Raw genomic sequence first — 22284 nt, 5'->3', positions numbered from 1 at the left:
GCTGGGGAGGGGTCAATACACAAATAGGGGGAGGGGAATGGAAGAATAAGGTGGATGGAAGAATAAGGGAGAATGGAAGAATAAGGGAATGGAAGAATAAGGGAGAACACAGTTAGGTAGGTTTGCATGGGCTAAGGGGGACGGAGGTAAATAATGATGTATGCACAACCTTCAATCAATAGGGCTCTGGGATACAGGGATCAAGGCATGGTTGGAATGGGACAAAGCCACAGAGGACTAGAGTGGCATATGCATAAGAACACCCACACTTGCAGATAATACCCACTTGACCTGGCTTCAATGGCTGGATGATCAGAACTCAACTAGAAGAGGAAAGAAGAGGGAAAAAAGAGTAATATGATACAATTTGATGAACTTGACCTACACCTATGGATGCAAGAGCTCAAAAGAGGGAGCAAATCTTTACAGCAAGGATCATTCCCACCCCCCACCCCCACCCCCTCCATACACAGGGTAGACAGGGATGGGCAACTTGGACATTGGCTACCCAAAATGGGGGTGCTACAAAGGCAAGAAGTGACTGGCTTATAAGCTTTCAAAAGCCTAGATCCAGAGGGCATAGAGGAAGGTAGAATCTCCACTGAGTAGTATCCAATCTGTCGGGGGGCGGGAGGGGCTAATGAAAGGAGATGGGGATAGCACTCATGTGGCACAATAGTGAATAATTGTTATCAGGATTGACTGTGAGCATTGGAAATGTAAAGGTAGACATTTTATAGCAAAAGGAGGAGAGTGGCTGACTTTGCAGTCCAGGAGCAGAGGTCCCTGGGACCATCATGGGAGAAGAGCAGAGTGAGGGACCCTACCCAGAGAAACAGTGATGCCAGAGATGGAGGCAGAGACACTGACATGGAGAGATGGAGCAGCTGGGGACTCTAGACCCAGAGAGGGAGAGGGGCTGTGTACTGATGACCAAGAGGCAGGCTTGCAGGGTGTACCCTTTGGTTGGTTGATGATGCATGGAGAGATTGTAACCATGGCAATGAAATGATGTATGATAGGATGAAAGTAAAGCTAATGTTCTCCCATGTAAAGTATCACATAATTCACAATAAAACATTTAAGAAAAGAAAGAAAGAATGGTGGTTCAGACCCTCCAGCAGCTCTTTGGAAACCCTACACAGGATCACTATGAGTTAGAACCAACTCCATGGCACCACCATCACCACCAGCATGAGTATGATCAGGGATCAGTAAAAACTATGGTCTCTGGAGCCAAACCTGCCCTACTCCGTGTGTTTGTATAACCTAGGAGCCCTGGTAGTGTAGTGGATTACAAGCTGGGCTGCTAGCTGCAAGGTCAGTAGTTCGATCTACCAGTTGCTCCATGGGAGAAAGGTGAGGCTTTCTGCTTCCATAAAGATTTACAGTTTTGGAAACCCTATACCAGGTCACTATAAATTGGAACCAACTCAGGGTACACAGCCACCACAGCCATGAGCAACAATGGTTTGTGTATTTTTTTAAATGGTTGAAAAAAAAAAACAAAAGATGATATCTGTGGCACATGAAAATGACATGAAATTCAAACTTAAATATTCATAAAGTTTGATAGAAACATAACCACTTGATTCCTTTATGGGGCTATCTATAAGTTTTTGTTTGTTTTCTTTTGCTACAAAGACAGACTTGAGTAGTTAGCACAGAAATTGTGCGGTACACAAAGTCTCTAATGTTTACATCATATTGTAATTAGGATATATTGTTTTTAATATATTTACATTATAAGTATATTTATATCTAGCCCTTTACAGAAAGTATTTGCTGATACTTGCTCTAGATTGAAGGAGACAAAGAACATTGGGCAACCAAATACATGATTCTTAAGTAGACTTGTTAATCACTTAAGTCAGAAAAATTTTTTTTGCTATACGTACATTTTGATAAATTCAAATATGTTCTGTGTAATTAGATAATATTTTTATAACAATGTTAAACTTCTTGGCATAATAATGGTCATGTGGTTACCCAGGAAAGTGGCCTTGCTCTTAGGAGATAAATTTTAAAGTATTCCAGGCTGGAAGAAGATCTGCAATTTACTTGAAAATGATTGTTGGTGGTGGTGGTTATGTGCCGTGGAGTCGGTTCTGACTCATATTGACCCTGTACAGGGTTTCCGAGGCTGTAAATCTTTACGGGAGCAGAAAGCCTCATCTTTCTCCTGCGGAACAGCTGGTAGTCTCGAACTGCCTACCTTGAGGTTCACAGCCCGATTCATAAGGGTTATATATCATGGAAACCAATATGACCAAAAAAAAAAAAAAAAAATGTTAATAATTAGTGAATCTAGGTGAAGGATATGAGCATTTATTCTACTACTCTTTCAACTTTTCTGTTTGAGAGTTTTCAACTACAAGTTAATGAACATAACAAATTCAAATTAATAGTTAAAAAAGACCTTCCAGTCAGGATCAAAATGATCGATTGGTAGCAAAAGCAGAGGGTCAATCAGTTAATAAAAGTGGTTTGAGGTTTGCATATAAACCTCTTCAGCATCCTACGCTAGGACTTGCCATCTATCAGCCCACAGCTCTCATCCTTGTGGCTTTTCTGAATTCTCCTTCCTGTTTTTTCTGAGCCAGTTCCAGACTGCAGGGGTTTACCAAAGATTTGCTTGTTATCTGATCTCAATATTTAAAGCAAAAATGATAGTCTGTGTTTATCCTGTCTTTCGAGAAACATTAAAAAATACAAAGACGTCTCCCAGAGAAATGCAGTTTTTAAGGGTGGCTGAGTCAGAATCGACTGGATGGCACACAATGCAAGTTTACCCAATGGGACATAAAAATTCGTCCTTAACTGTCACTTTGTCTTTTTAAGCATTATTTCATTCTTTGAAGAGTTAACTCTTTAATGAGAGCAAACCTTTAGCACACCAGTAATGAAATGCTGTCTAATCAGTAACTATACACCATTTCAACTTATATTTCATATGCGTGCTTTTATGGAAGTTTCTTTTCTAAATTATGCTTTTGTCTGTGAGCTGTAATTTTGAGGTTTAGGAACATCTGAAGTATAGTTTATCTCGAAATGTTGCATGAGGATTGGATCTGCAAGGGTTTCGAAATTGCCCTCAAGGGCATAAAGGCCTTTATCCACACATACAGGCAGGAGCTGAGAAGCATTAAATGGCTTTGGAATGCAGGAAATGTAATTTTCACTCTTTAGAACCAGTCCCTTGGCTTGCCTGCCAGTCTGCCTCATTGTCATATACAATGTATTTTAGCACAATTAATTTTCTCAGATGGTCATGGAAACCGAGATTATAGATGTGTGGCTTCGTCTAGGAAAGGAGAACAGCATCTGTTTCATTAATAAAATCAATAGTCTCTTCAAAGCCAACATGTTAATCATACATAAATTACAGGTACCCACTGGCTGAGATTTAAAACAATTCAACTGTCACAGAAACGAACTAGATTTCACTCAATGTAAAATGCATACGCTAGTGTCTAAAAATAAAATTGGAAACACTTAAGTTGCTATAAACTTCATTCCAGAAAAGTGAGTTATATGAGTGCCGTATATTGTTTTATGGAACTTGGAGATTAAAATGATTTTTGGTAGACATTGTGTCGGCTTCCTGTTTGAATCAGTCCAGAGTGAAGCTGCATAAAATTATAGGAAAAAATAAATGACCATTACTGGCAATAAAATGACCAAGCATTGCCAACAACTTTAAAAATGTATATACAACAAGCAGACCAGCCTGGAGTGGCTAAAAGAGCAGAAGATGCTTCTTGAAAGAAAGACCAACAGGAAAAATACAAAACAATAATGGCAGTCCGAATGCTTACTGCAAGAACAAGGAAGTTACTCACCCAGGAGACATCAAGGCTCAGGTGTCCTTAGGGCAAACCCCCTTCCAAGACACACGAGCAGGCATGCACTATGATTGGTGACCACGTTTGTCATCAGTCAGGGGAAGCGAGGGAAAAATAGCAATGAAACTGCAAGCTAAGCCCTACAAAGTTCAATAGACTCCTGTGAATCTGGCTGGAGACCTGACTGGCCGGCCAGCAGTGTGGCAAGACCTGAGGGCTCTTGGGCCCAGAGTCAGTGACATAATCACAGAGGACTAGAGTGGAGAGTGAATCATCCAGCTGACAAGAGGAGAGGGCATTGCATAAGAACACCCACACTTGCAGATAATACCCACTGGACCTGGCTTCAATGACTGGATGATCAGAGGTCAACTAGAAGAAGAAAGAAGAGGAAAAAAGAGTAATCTGATACAGTTTGATGAACTTGTCCTACACCTATAGATGCAGTAGCACAAAAGAGGGAACAAATCTTTACAGCGAGGATCATTCCCACCCTCTCTATACACAGAATAGACAGAGATGGGCAACTTGGACATTGGCTACCCAAAATGGGGGTACTACAAAGGCAAGAAGTGACTGGCTTACAAGCTTTCAAGAGGGAGCCCAGATCCAGAGGGTGCAGAGGAAGGTAGTGTCTCCACTGAGCAGTATCCAATCTGTCTGAACGGGGCTGATAAAAGGAGATGGGAATAGGCTCCTTGTGGTACAATGGTGAATAATTGTTATTAGGACTGATTGTGAGGGTTGGAAATGTAAAGGTAGAGGTTTTATAGCAATAGGAGGGGAGTGATTGACTTTGCAGTCCAAGAGGAGGTCCCTGGGACCATCAAAGGAGAAGAGCGGAGTGCAGGTTCCTACCCAGAGAAGCTGTGACACCGGAGATGGAAACAGAGATGATGGTGTGGAGAGATGGAGCAGCTCGGGACTCTAGACCAGAGAGGGAAAGGGACTGTGTGCTGATGACCCAGGGGGCAGGCTTTCAGGGTATACCCTTTGGTTGGTTGATGATGCATGGAGGGGATTGTAACCATGGCAATGAAACGATGTATGATAGGATAAATGTAAAGCTAATGTTCTCCCATGTAAACTATCACATAATTTACAATAAAACGTTTAAAAAATACATATACATACACTTTATACGCCCTTTAAATTCACATGACTCAAAATTCTATACCAGTGGTACATCTCAAAACTGATTCCTGACGCCTCAAACTGTCTTATGGCCAGATCCACCGTCATCCCCCCAAACCCCATTCAAGGTCAGCAACAGATAGTATCACTCCCTATCTCCAAGGCATTCAAGATTTGGACAAAATGAAGTTTAATGAACCCTGACAGAGACGAAGGGAAGTGCAGAAGGAAGTTAAGAAATCAGATATGGAGGCCGAATGATGTTTTGCATCTTTTTTGTCATTTCTTTTTTAATTTCTTTTACATCTACGAAGGCTTCATTTTTGTGGGAGTGTTATACCACTTGTTCTTAAGAAACAGTTACCAGCAGTTCAGTGTCCCTTCCATTGGTTTTCTCAAAATGTGCTCCTCTTGTGAAAGTACACCCAGATACAGCTTCCTTCTTTTTCTGATCATTTTCCCTCACATGTTTCAGAAAGCGATCTTGGCTCTTAGACTGTTTAATGTGCTCCCTCCACTCACTAATTCTCTCAGCAATAATCTTGTTTGTTTGCAGCAATTCCAACAGTGTTGAGTGTAGCCATGGTAACATTTGTGGGGTATTCCTTTTTGAGCAGAGCCTGTATCTACAATGTCACCTTTCTTGTAGATTCACATGTATGTGGCCAAAAGGAAAACTCCATGTTTTCTAGAAGACTTAGAGAACATATAGGATACCTTTCCTCTTGCTCTTTCGGTTCTCCATCTTGGTGAATTCCTGTAAGACAGCAGTCCCGGAAGAAAAACCATGATTTCTTTTTATTCTTCAATCTTTCTATCACTAATACTAGATCTTTAGACTGAAGTTTTATTGCCCCAGGGAAGGCAAGACACTGAAACTCCCAGCAAGAACAAAAGGAGAAAATATAGGTTCAAAATCATATACAGAATTGGGCAGAGACTGGTAGAAACTGTAGACTGTGGCCCCGTCACCCTTCAGGTCTGGAAATGAACTCATCCTCTTGGCTCAATTTTCAGCCAAACAATAGATAGATCTATAATGGGAACAATTAGTACTAGTGAGGTATACACACAACTTGGAATAATCAACTATTACATTAGATCCAAAGGAAAGCATTTACCCAAAACAAAGTTCAGAAGGGTTAGGAAAGGAGGAGGAATGGAAACTGGAAACACAGGAAGGAAGTGGGATAAATGATGTTAAAAACAGGGAATTTCAATCAAAGAAGCAAAATGTGTATAAATTGTTGAATTTAAAAATGATGGTCTGCTCTGTAAACCTTCAACAAATTGACAATAAAAAGTTTAAAACATTTTTTTAAATATATATGAGTATGTATAATAAGTATAGTCAGACTACTCATCAGAAGTGAAGCTGGTACAGTTTCACTTTGCATATGTGGATGTGTTGTTATGAGGACAAGACCCTAGAGAAGGACATTATAATTAGTAAAGTACAGGGTCAGCAAAAAAAGAGGAACACTCACAACAAGATGGATTGACACAGTGGTTACAACACTGGTCTTGAACGATTATAAGGATGAATCCGGACCACGCAGTGTTCACTTCTGTTGTACACAGAATCGCTATGAGTCAGAACTGATTCAACGGGATCTAACAGTTAATTTTGTTTATAACCATATCCCATAAAATAATGTAAGAAGTGGCATATGTTTGTTTGTTGTTGTTGTTTTGTGCTGTCGAGTCGGTTCTGACTTTTAGTGATGGTTGTTGTTGTTGTTAAGTGCCATCGAGTCGGGTCCGACCCATAGCGACCCTGTACAGGGTTTCCGAGGGTGTAAATCTTTACGGGAGTAGAAAGCCTCATCTTTCTCCCGCGGAGCGGCTGGTAGTTTCGAACCGCTGACCTTAAGGTTCGCAGCCCGATTCGTAACCACTACGCTACCAGAGTGATGGTAGACAATCAATAAATATTTGTTGAAGAAAAGAAGTAAAGAAAAAAAGCCTATACTGAATTCTAAAATATGCTCTGGAAGAGACAGGTTTGAGGTTTTAAAAAAAATAAAATAAAAGTTTCCTAAATCCTAGAAGGAAAAGATATGAAACCCTTAAAATGTATGGTTAAAGCATCAAATCTGATTATAAAAGCAATTTTCTTGATACACGTTAAATCATAAGAACATTTGAGAAGGGGAACTGAAGAGACCTGGGAAAATGGATGGAAGTAAAAGGAGTTAGTGATGTAGTAACTTCTGTGTCAGGCCTAAAACTCTATAGCAAGGCTGAGGTGAGGAAAGCCCTGAGAGAGATGAGGAAGACAAGACAGGAGGGGACTTGTTGAATTGTCTGGAACGCTGGGAGAAACCAGCCTTCCAGAGTATCCCACACCAACACAGAACAGCCACAATAGAAGAAAAAACCAGCAGGACAAGTACAGGAGAGGAAGATTATAGAGACAAGCCCACATCAAAAACTGCACACCTACAGGACTTGAAGGAAGCCCCAAGAATGACCAGGAACTTGAGTGAGCCAAGAAAGAATGAACTTACGACTGCAAAAGTAGCGCTGTGGGGTGGGCAACCAGCACCAGAGATAAGTGGACAATATTGCTGAGTGGCAGAAGATTAGTAGCACCAACCAGAGCGGAGAGCAAGAGAGCAAACAGCTGAAACCAACAGAGCAATTGCCCTGCAGCGTGTCTGTTGAAAGAACAAGCTTTGAGTTACCTCAGCAGTGTCTGACAGCAGAGAAATGATTGCAAACCAAAGTTTTCTCTCCCTGTGCCAAGAATATAAACAACTCCCCTAAAGTCTCCAAGCACTCCTGGAGAGAGGGCAAGGAGAAGCAAGGAGTGAAAAAGGAAACTCCAAAGAGTCTGAGTTTGAGCTAAATGCAGTGGTTCTCAACCAGGAGTGATGGTGCCCCTCAAGGGACATTTGGAAATATTGTTTTATTGGCCCACGTTGAGGAGAATGGCTGCTACTGGCCTCCAGTGGATAGAAAGATTCTCTCAGTGAAGACTGATCCTGCCCAAAACATCAATAGTGTTAAGGTTAAGAAGAAGGAGCCCTGGTAGCGTAGTGGGTAGTTTGAATCTACCAATTGCTCCCCAGGACAAAGATGAGGCTTTCTGCTCCCATAAAGATTTGTTGTTGTTGTTGTTAAGTGCTGTCAAGTCAGTTCCAACCCATAGCAACCCTGAGCAGGGTTTCCGAGGCTGTAAATCTTTACGGAAGCAGAAAGCCTCATCTTTCTCCTGCGAAGCAGCTGGTAGTTTCAAACTGCTGACCTTGCGGTTCGCAGCTCGATTCATAACCACTATGCTACAGCCTCATAATTTACTCGTAATATTCAGGGTGTAAGATGTTCCTTCCATTACAACAAGGGTGAAGACGAGAATGGATAGCCTATACAGGGCACTAAGAGTTGGAACCGACTTGGTGGCACCAAACCACTACCACCAAGATTAAGAAATACTGAACCAAAGTGATGAGTTATCATTATCAGCAGAAATGAGAATATTTGAAATGTCAAGTTCAATGCTAGCAAAGTAAAATTACATTTCTACATACCTCAGTTCCAATAAATGAAACAATTAAAACTGACAGCAATGCAAAGAAGAAAGTTTGAAAAAACTGGTGGAGAATGAAACAGAAAATGGTAAGACATAGGCCTGAGAATTTCAACATTTAACAACTGATTGCTAAGTGCTATAGAGTCAGTTCCAACTCATAGCGACATAGGTGAAGAAAAAAAAAATAGTAGGTAAGTCTTAGGGGTGGGTCAGCATGGTACAAGACACCAGGAGAACGTGAGATATCGTCAAATTTAAGGGGGAAAGACTGGCTCAAGAGTACTAGAGTGATAAATTGCTACATGTTTCTAAGAAGTCAAGTTAATTACTAAAATGTTTATCTCTGTTGGATTAATCCTCCTGCAATTTAGGACAGGTAAAGGAAGGGATCCAGAGAATACGGTAAGAGAATTACCTTTAGGTAGAAGATAAGTTTCCTCCATTACAGCAGAAGGGATGAAGAGAATGGATGCAGATACTGGTTGTTGTTAAGTGCTATCAAGTCAATTCCAACTCATAGCACCTTGTTTAAGGTTTCTGAGGAGCAGCTGTACTTTGGACTCTACTTTGTCTTCTCTAGCTACCTTATGAAAATTTCTGTTCAGCTCTTTTACCTCCTCATTTCTTTCATTTGCATTAGCATCTCTACACTATAGAATAAGTTTCAGAGTCTCTTCTGACATCCATTTTGGTCTTTTCTTTTTCTCCTATCTTTTTAATGACCTTTTGCTTTCTTCATGTATGATGTTCTTCGTGTCATCTCGCAACTTTTTTGGTATTTGGTAATTAGTATTTAATGCATCTCTAAATTCAGGTGAGATATACTCAAGGACATATTTGGGTTTTGTGGACTTGTTTTAATTTTTTTTTTCAGCTTCAACCTGAACTTGCATATGAGCCTGTTCCACAGTCTATCCCTGGCTTGGATGAAGATATTGATTTTGGATGAAGATATTGAACGTCTCCATCATTTGTCCCACAGATGTAGTCAATTTGATTCCTGTGTAGGCCATCTGGTGAGATCCAGATGTATGTTGTTGGTGTTGTTAGGCACCATCAAGTCTGTTCTGAATCATTGAAACCTTATTCACAACAGAACAAAACCCTTCCTAGTACTGCATCATCCTCACCCCTCTGCTGCTGCCATTGTGCCAATCTATTTCGATGGGGGTCTTCCTCTTTCTCACTGACCTTCCACTTTACCTAGCATGATGTCCTTCTCTATGGACTGGTCCTTCCTGATAATATGTCTGAAATAGGGGGGTGAAATCTTGTCATCCTAGTTTCTAAGGAGCATTCTGGCTGTACTTTTTCCAACACAGGTGTGTTTGCTCTTCTGGAAGTCCATGGAACTTTAATATTCACTGTTTAACTTCCAGTACATGTGAAGCTATTGAAAATACCGTGGCTTGGGTCAGGCCTTAGTTAGGCACAAATGAACACTTCAGAGATGTCTTCTGTAGCAGATTTGCCTAATACAATATGTCCAAATGTATAATCACCTTTTATGTTGTTGAAAAAGATATTTGCAATGAATTGATCTTGCAAAATTCTATCATTTGACCTCCAGCATCATTTCTACCACAAAGGCCATATTTTCCAACTACAGATCCTTCCTCTTTGTTTCCAACTTTCCCATTACAATCATCAGTAATTAACAATACATCTTGAGTGCTTGTTTGATCAATTTAAAACTGAAGAAGTTGATGGAGTTCTTCAATTTTATCATCACTGGTTTTAGCGGTTAGTGCATAAATTTGAATAAAAGTCATATTAACTGGTCTCCCTTGTAGGTGTATGGGTATTATCCTATCACAGACAACATTGCACTTCAAGATAAATCTTGAAAAATGCTTTGTGATGTTGTATGTGACACCATTCCTCTTAAATTTGTCATTCTCAAATGAGTTTAAGTCATATGGTTGTTAGATTCAGAATGGCCAATACCAGTTCATGTCATCTCAGCCTAGGAAATTCCTTTATGCATTCCATTTTATTGTTGACAACTTCCAATACCTCATACAAAGTCCTGGTGTGGTACTGTAGGATAAGCACTGGACCACAAGATCTGCTTGTACCACAAGGTTGGTGGTTCAAACTCACCAGTTGTTACTCGGAAGTTCTATACAGATTCAGAATTGACTTGACATCACTTTACAACAAAAACATATCAATAAGGAAGATTAATTATGGAACAGGCTCAGTGCCCTAGGCAGTGTCTTAGGAGGTAGCACAGTCTGTAAAGAGCAGAGAACACCTTCTGGAATCTGGCCTTGTGGCCTAGTCTAAGTGTGAGTTGACCTGATGTATGTAAGGAGTTTTCTAACATGGATGGAACAACTATTCCTTGCAACTTTCTCTCAAGAATAAGGTTCTGTCAGTAATTTAGTGGATCCTGTGCTTTTTCTCTCTAGAATTGAATCCAAGCTCACTGAAGTGGCAGCAAAGGCTCGTCATTGTCCATCCTCTGACTCCATCTTTAAACCCATCTCCCATCCCTTTCCTCCTCTCTCTGATGTCTACATTCCAACCACACCAAGTAATTGCTTATCTTGGTAATTATATATGTTGTCTCTTGATTCTGTGTCTACACATGCAAGGATACACTCTCCCAAGCCTCCAGGCTAGCAAACAGAGACCCAGATTCTATTCTTAGCTCTATTATCAATCAAACAGATAACCTCCGTTTCTCCTACTATAAAAGAAGGGTGTTAGAGACTTAGCGTTTGCAATATTGTGGTCTATGGGCCAAGTCTGGCCCCATACTTTAACATGCGTTGTGTATATGTACATGTGCTGAACACATCTGTGTTTCACTGTCCACCCCACTCTACTCCCTACCATACTCCCTGTCTCTTGCTCACTTGCTCTCTCACTCGATTTCACCTATATCGACCAACATCACTAATTGACATGACTACCTGGCTCCTGAAGGAGCTCTGGTAATGTAGTGGTTATGAATCGGGCTGCGAACCTTTAGGTCAGCAGTTCAAAACTACCAGCTGTTCCACAGGAGAAAGATGAGGCTTTCTGCTCCCGTAAAGATTCACAGCTTCAGAAACCCTGTACAGGGTTGCTATGAGTCAGTTCCGACTCCACAGCACATAACCACCACCAACCACCATCTGGCTCCTGAAGGCACGTGAATTGGCCACCAAGAGACCAGATCATCTCTAAGGTTTCTTCCAGTTCTAAACATGTGAAATAAATTAACTCCCAAAACACAGACTCACGCAGATGGTAAATGTAAAAGAAACACATAAAAGACTTCAGCCTCAAGTATCAGAAACCCTATCAAATGGTCCTGGACTGACACCAAGACCTTTATAAAACAATCAGATTCCCATGACTGATCCCATATGGTTAATGAATTTGCTTTCATTTACCATGTGGCTTTGCAGGTAGTATTGCCATCACTCCCAAACTGATTTCCTCACAGAACACCTGTTCCTTTTGAAGCTGTAACCCAAAGATCAATAGTCTTTACTTTTCTTTGCAAACAATAATTTATATGACAGAAAATGGAGGTCCTAGTATTTCTCGCTTTTTAGCGCTGACTACCATCGCAAATTTCAGTTCTAGTGGAAGAAATCTGGAGCCCATTTCTCTTAACCACTTTATTTTGACAGCATAACGAACCATGAATTCCAGTCCACTCTGGGGAAATGTATTCAAATTCTGTGATATATGCTCACCTACTACCGCTCCACAACGTCCGTTTCCTTCGATGTAAAGAGTATGGTGTTTTCTTCTACCAAAGCTCAGCTCATCGTTAACTAGTTTGAACCCTTTTTATAACACTAAACTTAATGCTACTCAGGTGTGGTAGAAACAAATCAATTATCTAATTTTCCCCCAGAGAGAAAAGGTCATGATATCAGCTTAAAGGCAGAAGGTTGCATTAGATGGTCTCTTAAGGCCTTTTTAACACTATTTTATGATTCTAACTCATGTCCATTGAAAGACTACACAAGAAATATGAATGCATCACAATTTCACATGAATAAAATTACTGAAAAGGAATGTAATTTGTTTGCAATCACATTCAGAATTATCTCTATGCAACAAAAAAGAAGACAAGGATTCATTGAGGGGGTATATATGGAGACACCAACTTCTGGTTATCCTAGAAGAGGGCAAGGTAACTTCAGACTGGAATGTGCAGAATGGTGTACAGAGATTTGTGAGTTATGTTCAGGTAATCATCTACAGCTCTAAAGACTCCAGGCCTGAGATACTCAGAAAGATTTATGACTACGGAGCTATGCACAAGAAATTTACTTAGAAGTGGACTAAAAAAGGGCTAGCATCTCACTAAGTGCCTATAACCCTCTGAGAAAGAGCTATGCCCTTTTAAAAGTTACAACCCAATACATGAGCATTTCTAATCTTAATCACTCCTTTGAAAGCAAGTGAAAGTAATTGAAAAGATCAAATTCAGGCAGCCAGAATTATTGCAGCTTTCTATTTAGTTTCTTTCATTTGGAAATTATCTTTTGTCTCTGAAATATATTTGGTTAGTCAGAGTGTCAACTAAATACTAAATTGTTGTTGTGTAAGTGCTGTTGAGTTGGTTCTGACTCATAGCAGCCCTGTATAAGGTTTTTGAGGAGTGGCTGGTGAGCTTGAACTGCCAACCTTGTGGTTCAAACTGATTTTGCAGCCCAACGCATTAACCCACAGCACCTCACCAGGACACCAAATACTAAATAAGTTAGCTATGTATTATAATCATAGAATTGCACTCTAATAACCATGTAATAGGCAAAAAAAAGGTTGGTGATTTTTTAATTATAGCCTCTCAACTATATTTAAAAAGAAACAGAGAGAGATCCATATGAGAAAAAGAAGAAAAAAAGCAACAAACTGGAAGGAAGAAAGGAAAAGAGTAAAGGATGGAAGGAAGAAGAAGGAAATAAAAGAAAAAAAGGAAGGAGGATGAGGGGAGGAGAAAGAGAGTACAGGAATAGAAAGTTTCTGAAAGATGCTTTAAAGAATGGCCTTAGGAAGGCAGGCATTAAAATTTTATAGAAACGCTTGTCTGATTTCACACAGATAAGGGACAGATACAGAACTTGGACTGAGAATCGAGTACCCTTTTCCACAATTCATGCTTCCTCACTAGAGAATGCTATTAATGGGTGTGACTCCCAAAGATGGTCCTACGGTTTACTACTTAAACACCTTTGTGTTTAAGTGTCACTGAGTTGGTTCTGACTCATAGCGATCCTGTATAGGGTTTCCAAGGAGTGGCTGGTGAGCTTGAACCGCCAACCTGCAACAGCCTGGTCCTGGTATAGAGCCATAGACCCATGGAGCAGAATTGAGAATCCAGAAGTAAATCCATCTATTTAAGAATAGTTGATCTTTGACAATGGCCAAAATCCATTAAATGGGGAATGGATTTAACAAATGGTTCATGAAAAAAAAATTAGGGCAAACATAATGGTCCTAATTTATGCAAAGTCAGTTTGAACTGCAAGGTCAGCTAAGCTCAAGCTCACCAGTGGCTCAATGGCATGTAACAACAACAACAATCAAACATATGAGCCCTAGTGATGTTGTGGGGTTAGGATTGAGTTGCAAACTGCAATGTCAGCTGTTCAAACCCACTAGCCACTTCATGAGGGAAGGATAAAACTGGCTTCTCCTATAAAGATTTATAGTTCTGGAAGCCCTACATTGTTATGAGTCAGAAACAACTTGAGGAAGGTGGGTTTGGTTTGATGGTCAGATATCATTACAAATTAACAAATAGTCGCAGATAATTTAGATGACTAGGACCGCCTAAAAATGAAACATTTATATATGCACATCAAAAGACTTCTCCAAAAGAGTAAAAAGAGAACCTACAAAAGACTGGGGATAAAATCATGGCAGCGGCATATCTGACAAGGGACTGATCTTTTAAAATGTATAGAAAATTTCAACATCTCACCAGCAAAAATTCACACCTATTTTTAAAAAAGGACATAAACAGACATCTCGATCAAGAAGATATTTAGGCAGTGAATAGATACAGAAGAGATGAACACTGATGAATCCACAAAATATCTTACAACATGATTGAAACTGGAGGACATTATGCTAAGTGCAATAAATAAATAAATCATGACAGGACAATACTGTATGAGGCCACTGTTATAAAAAGTCAAGAAATACTTATGCACAGAAAGAACTAGTCTTCCATGGGTACCAAGGGTGGATCTCTGGTAGTGTAGCGGTTACAAGTTGGGCTGTTAAACTCAAGGTCAGCAGTTTGAAAATATCAGTTGTTCTGCAGGAGAAAGATGAGGCTTTCTGCTCCCATAAAGATTTATAGCCTCTGAAACCCTGTACAGGGTCACTATGAGTCAGAACTGACTCCATGGCACATACCCACTACCACCACCAAGGATAGGAGCAGGAGGGATGGAAAATCACAAACTAGATAATAGACATGTATTAACTTGGGTGACGGGAAAGGCAATACACAAGAGGAAGGTAAGCACAACATGGGAGTCCGGTGTGACACTAGGATAAGCACTAGACTGCTAACCACAAGGTTGGTAGTTCAAACCCACCAGCTGATCCTTGGAAACCCTAGTATGAGTTGGAACCGACTCAATAGCACTTGCAACAACAGCAAGCACAACATAACCAAGACAAAGGACCTTAGGAGGCATACAAGAGTAAAAAGCAACAATGATAAATACTATTTCATACACAATCTTATAATGACAAACAGTGATATACAAATGGATACACAGGTAGCTATGTAGATTTGGGAATGCACCTGTGAGATCTATGGGTTTGATAGAAGGTATTTCTTACATATGAAAAGGAGCTCTGGTAGCATAGTGATTATGAATCAGGTTGTGAACCTTAAGGTCAACAGTTCGAAACTACCAGCTTTTCTGTGGGAGAAAGATGAGGCTTTCTGCTCCCGTAAAGATTTATAGTCTCAGAAACCCTGTTCAGGGTCGCTATGAGTTGGAACCGATTCCACGGCACATAACCAACCACATGTGCTACAAATATATCCAGCTATATGGTAGAGCATATAGGGGCATGCTTCTTAGTGATAATCAAACACCTCAAGTTACTGAGTCACTGGGCTGGAAGGCTTAGGACCATAGTCTCAGGGGACAGCTAAGTCAATTGGCATAAAACTATCCCTAAAGACAATATTCTGTACATCCTACTTTGATGAGTAGCCACTAGGGTCTTAAAAGTTTGCACATGTTCATCTTAACATACAACTATTGGTCTTTCTCACCCAGAACAAAGAAGAGTTAAAAAAAAATTAGTCTCAAGAAAACAATTAGCCGAAACAACTAATGAACCACAAGAAACACAGTCTTCCTTAGCCTGATAGCAGAAGAGCTAGGTTGCACCCAGCAACCACTACTGGCAGCTCTGATTGGCACCACAATAGCAGATCCTGGACAGAATAGAAGATAAATGTAGGGCAAAATTCAAAATCCTTGAGATGATAGGCTCAGACATCCTTCAAGACTGGAACTGAACCCAATCCTGGGCATCAACTTTCAGCTAAACAACAGCTAGGCCTAGTAAGTGAACAATTAACAACTGTGGAGAATGTCCTTCTCAGAACAATCAACTACACGAGGTCAAAAGGACAGCATTTGCTCAAAACTAAAGGTCACAAGGCAGGAAGGGGAAGAAGAAAGATGAACAAATGAATATAGGGAACCCAGGGAGGAAGTGGGGAAAGTACAGTTACATGGAGGGGATTGTAACTAATGTCACAAAATAAAATGTGTATAAATTGTTGAAAGGGAAATTAATTTGCTCTGCAAACTTTCACCCAGACCACAATAAAATGTTTGTTTGTTAGTTTGTTTTTTTAAAAATAAATGCTCCATTGTTAAATTGATAACTGGATGTGTTCTCAAATAAACAGAATGAAAACAAACTTGCATTTGTTTTAAGCCTGGAAAAAGTCTACTCAGTTGTCTAATTTGCTACCGTATGAAAATAAGCAGGACTCCTGGTGTGGCACTGTGGGTTAATGCACTGGGCTGCAAGGTCTGTTTTAACCTCAAGGTCGGCAGTTCAAGCTCACCAGCCACTCCTAAGAACGGCTATACAGGGTTGCTATGAGTGAAAACCGACTTAACAACAACATAAATAACCAACATCAAACATTTGTTTGGCAAATCCAGAGTAAATGAAGAAGATACGACACCAGTGATCCTTCTAGAATACCTTTTCTGCTTTACCAGGTCTCTTCTGTACAATCAGCAATTTGGAAAATCAAGGAATAAACTAGTGTGAAATTTGAGTCTTTTCCTTCCATTTTATTTCTTCCTTACATACAAGGCATGCTTTCAGTTTTCCAGCTCTGAAAGATTTCTACCTTTGATTTGCAATAAGTTATACATTACAATGAAAGTGGAGACTATCTTGGCTGATTTTTATGGTTGTCACAAATGAAATGCACAATAAGTGTAAATATAATGTATATAGGATTTGAATTCCAATTTGACTATGGGAGAAACTATTTTAAGATAACATACAAATATGTGTTGTTGTTAAGTGCCGTCAGTTCTGACTCATGGAGACCCAATAGAGGGTTTTTGAGGAGCTAATGGTGGGTTTGAACTCCCAACCTTGTGATTCACAGTCCAGTGCTTATCCTACAGTACCACACCATACAAATTTAGTACCATACAAATTTAACTAATACACCATACAAAGTTAACTAATATCAAAATATAAAACATTTGAATTAATCATTATTTCTCTTCTGCTTGTGATTGTATATAACACTATCTCTGATGTTTAGATTGGTCACTTTTGTGCACTATGGTTTGTTTTACATAAAATGGTTTCACTGTGCTCTTGTCCTGATTTCTTAGTAAAAGTATATATTTGTATTTATCTGCCTATATTTAATTTATTTCTGCTAGAAAGTTTTAGAAATATGGGTAGTATGTTTGCTTTAAACTATGTATTTTTCCTTTCTATACATACAACAACATACATACAAAGCAATTAAGCCTTTTAATGAAGAATTTAATGTTTTATCTCAAAATTTAACCCAAGAAAAGAATGTAGAATCTGATTTATTAGCAAATTAAAAGTTTCAACAATCTTTACTGAAAAATCAGGAAAAGAGCACAGTGAAATTATTTTATGTAAAACAAACTATAGTACACAAAATCTACCAATACAAATACCAGAGACAGTGTTATATACAACCACAAGCAGAAGAGAAATAGTGGTTAATTCAAATGTTTTAGAGTTTGATCTTAGTTAAATTGGGAGTCATAGAATGTAAGGTAACTGAGTCCACAACATTTGTGGATCTAATAATAACTACTAAAGCTGACATAAATCATGTACTGTGGCCCAGACGCTGTGTTAAGTGCCTTACATATATTATCTCACTTAATCTTCACAATAACTTCTGAAGTGTGTACTATTTTTATCCTTTTTTTATAGATCCAAAAACTCAAGCTTGGAGAGGTTGCCCAAGGTCACCCAGATAACAAATGAAAAACTCTGGAGTCAAAATAAGTCTGACTCTAGAGTCTGAGTTCTTAATCCTTAGTTTTCTATTAAGGACATCCATTGTTCATTCATTCAGACACTTGTACTGATTAGCAAGCCAATGAAGGTTTTAAAGGATGATCAGATTTGTTTTTTAGAAAGTTCACTCTGGCAGTGGGTCAGAGGGTGAACTAGGCAGAGAAAGAGAACGGCGACAAAAACACCATAGTCTGAGCAAGACATGAGGAAGACTTTTACTCCAGGGGCAGCGCCACTGGGGAAGAGGAATTTAATGTAAGATATATTTTTATAACAGAATTAGAGTTGCTTAGAAACTGGAGAGTGAGAGGTGAAAAAGAAGTTGTTGAGAGTAACTGGCCCTTTGAGCTTGGGAACTTAAGGTCTGCCACCGATGGAAGAGGAAATATCTCACAATTAAAAGGTCAACGACAAGAGGAGGAAGACAGTGAAACAATGAGTTCAGGTTGGGTCCTTCAGTTACATGTAGGTGTCGAGCTAAAGACCAGAGGAAAAAGCTGGCAACCTGCAGCTATAAAGACTGGTGGTGATGGTGGTGGTGTGCTGTGGAGTCAGTTCCAACTCATAGCGACCTTGTATAGGGTTTCTGAGGCTGTAAATCTTTATGGGAGCAGAAAGCCTCATCTATCTCCTGCAGAATAGCTGGTAGTTTCGAACTGGTGACTTTAATGTTAGCAGCCCGACTCGTAACCACTACACTACCAGAGCTCCTTGCTATAAAGCTTAGAGCCCAGGAAACCCCATAGGGACAGATTCTGTCACTATGAGTCAGAATCTACTCAAAGGCATACAACAATGACAAAACAGTCCTAGAAGTCATCACCACATGGACAGAGATTAAAGCCAAGGAAGCCAGTGAGATCATTCATGGAGAGATTATTACAATAAAGTGAAGACCAAAGGCGGCAACTCTGGGAAACACCAGGATTTTGGGTCTGGGTAGAAAAAGAAGAGCATGCAGAAGATATCTAGAAACAGAGTGCTAAGTGGTAAGAGGAGAACCAGAGAGAGCTATATCCAGGAAGTAAATGGAGGGGTTTCAAGAAGGAAATGATGCAAAGAACTCAAGCAAAAAAAGGACCAAATGCAGGTATTTGCATTTAGTCATTAATAGGCCACTGAGCCAGTTGCTCTTGGGTTGACTCATGATGACCCCACATGTGTCCAAGTACAACTGTGCTGTATAGGGTTTTTCAAATGACTGCTTTTTTTAGAAGTGAATTGCCAGACTTTTCTTTGGAGGTGATCCTGGGTAGACTCAAACCTCCATCCATCCAGTTATCAGCCAAGCTTAATTGTTGGCACCATCAAGACAATGTAAAGTGCGAGGTGGAAACCACCAGGCAAAATCTATTGCCAATGAGTCAATTCCAACTCACAGAGACAATATAGGACAGAGTAGATCTGCCACATAGGGTTTCCAAGGCTGTGAATCTTTATGGAAGCAAAAAGTGAAGTCTCACCTTTCTCCCACAGAGCAGCTGGAGGGTTCAAACTGCTGATCTTTTGGTCACTGTGCCACCAGGGCTCCTTTGGGAGGTAGATGTTGATATCATTTGAGAGTTATTAGAGTTTGTCTTGAATTAGGAATTACTTTTTTGATGTGGACTCCTGGTGTGGCTCTGCAGGTTAATGCGCTGGACTGTAAAGTTGGCCTGAACCACAAGGTCAGTGGTTCAAACTCACCAGCTGCTCCTCAGAAACCCTCTACAGGGTCACTATGAGTTGGAACCGACTCGATGGCACTAAACAACGTTTCTGATGGAAGAAAGCTGTAGGAGTCTTACCATGACCTTAAAAAGCATAGGCTAGGCCTTTGGTTCCTAAAAATTTAGAATAGATGTTTAACTGGATTCAAAACACTGCTATTGCCTAATCTAGTTTTTCATTTAAATTCAAAATCTAAAATTAAAAGGTCTTCAGATAACAAGTGATTGGCACCCCCTAAGTTTTTTTACATCAGGAATGTTGTTAAGTGCTGTTGAGTCAGTTCCGACTCATGCGAACCCTGTCTAGGGTTTCTGACCAGTGCCTTTTGGGTTTGAACCACCGACCTTGCAGTTCAAATTGACCTTGCAGTTCAGTGCATTATCCTGCAGCACCATACCAGCACTCCACATAAGGAATGGTGGTTGGTGGTTACCATGGAGTCAGTTCCGACTCATAACAACCCGGCACAGGGTTTCCAAGACTGTAAATCTTTACAGGAGTAGAAAGCCTCATCTTTCTCCTGCGAAACCACTGGTAGTTTCAAACTGCTGACCTTGAGGTTAGCAGCCCGATTCATAACCATAGGAACACATTATATAAAATACACATTCCCAGCGACCTTGAATAATTCTGTACTTGCATATTTCAACACCTGTGTTATTCAGAACTAGTTCTAATGGGGGAGAGCATGTATGTTTGGTTGTTGTTAAGTGCTGTAGAGTTGGTTCCGACCCATAGCGATCCTGTAAAGGGTTTCCGAGGGTGTAAATCTTTACGGGAGTAGAAAGCCTCATCTTTCTCCCGCGGAGCGGCTGGTAGTTTCGAACCGCTGACCTTAAGGTTCGCAGCCCGATTCGTAACCACTATGCTACTAGAGCTCCCTTGTATGTGTACTAACTAAAATAAAGACATCCCGTGCCAAGAATCCATATCAAAGATGCCAAGGCCTACTAGTTTTGAAATCAAGTGAGTGTGATAAATTTTTAATTTCAAATTTTACACATTAAATACAACTTTATTTTTATTGTTTATGTTGAATATTTTAAATATAAATAATTCAAACTCACATTAAAAATAAACCACATTGCTTATATTCAATATTGTTACTTTATATATGATATGCCTAACTAAGTAAGTGTAGTACAGTGAATTCCTTATATGACTATTTTAGCCATAATTTTTGTAACACCTATCAAACATCTGGAAGGGCCCATGCAGATTAGGTTGTAACATATTTTTTTGTAAATAATGCATGTGTTATATGGTTTTTCCAAGCAATCCCCTCAGAGCTTCCTATGAGTGTTATTTACGTGGCACATTGGTTATATGCAAAATACTGTGCGCCTTTAAGTACTTGCCAGGTGTTCGTTATTTTGAACTAATCTTCACTTTGACTGGGCCACCCACCCAAGCTCCATGTTTACGTGAAGGGCATAAATTATTCTGTTTTATAGTTTAGACACTAGGCCTTTGAAAAAGTGGAAAAATGACTTGAGTTATGGGCACGTCAGAGATTAAAATCAGACAGAAAACTGGAGCAGCTTTCTATGATTCCAGACCCATTCTTTCCTTCTTGGTTATAGCACACATGGTGTTATTGTTGTTGTGTGCAGCTGGGTGGATTTGAATTGCTGATCTTGCAGTTTATCAGTCCAGTGTTGATCCTACATTGCCACACCAGGGCTCAATAGGCTGTCCCTGGTGTGATGCTTTAGGATCAGCCCTGGACTGCAAACTACAAAGTCAACAGTTCAAACCCACCAGCTGCTCCTTGGAGACCCTATATAGGGTAGCTATGAGTCAGAACCGACTTGATGATACAACAACAACATACCTCTAGGCCTTGCTACCACTACCAAGTCCTGGGGGTGGAGCTATAGGATAAGCACTGGACTGCTAACCACAAGATAGGCAGTTCAAGCCCACCAGCTGCTCCTTGGAAACCCTCTACAAGGTCGCTATGAATCGGCACTGGCACGGCAGTATTTAACAATAACAACACTTATGACTCTACAAATTTGATGGAATTGATTACTTTTCCTTAGATGTTTTCAAAAGCCCTGATTTTGTCATTTTTATTTGCAACAACTGGTAAAGTAACTGTTTTACTATATCTAGAACTGGAAGTATGTGATAAATAATGTGTAACTGGTTGATATTAACATGTTAGCAAAGTGAACATGGATGTTGACTGAAACAGAAGTCGGTCCGGCTGTGAACAATCCATAATCAGAGAAAGTAGGAGGGAAGCTTTGAAGATGAAAGACCATTTAGTTTGTCGACCTCAGAGAAGAAGGCTTCAACAATGGCACTTAAGACAAAGGGGAAAATAATGCATTCACATTCCAATTCTGCAAAGACTGACTTTTAGCTGATTAGGAGGCATGTAACAACCAAAAGCATTGTTTTTTTGTACATAAATGTTCATACCAGCTTTATTTATTTATTTATTTAGGTTTTTAGTGTGGATTGAGTGTAAATTTACAGGGCAGATCATCAGTTTTACATTCAACAAATCATATA

Source organism: Chrysochloris asiatica, unplaced genomic scaffold (genome assembly GCF_000296735.1).
Source record: "Chrysochloris asiatica unplaced genomic scaffold, ChrAsi1.0 scaffold00067, whole genome shotgun sequence".
Taxonomy (NCBI): Eukaryota; Metazoa; Chordata; class Mammalia; order Afrosoricida; family Chrysochloridae; genus Chrysochloris; species Chrysochloris asiatica.
The sequence above is the reverse complement of the archived record's forward strand: the minus strand, read 5'-3'. Positions refer to the sequence as shown.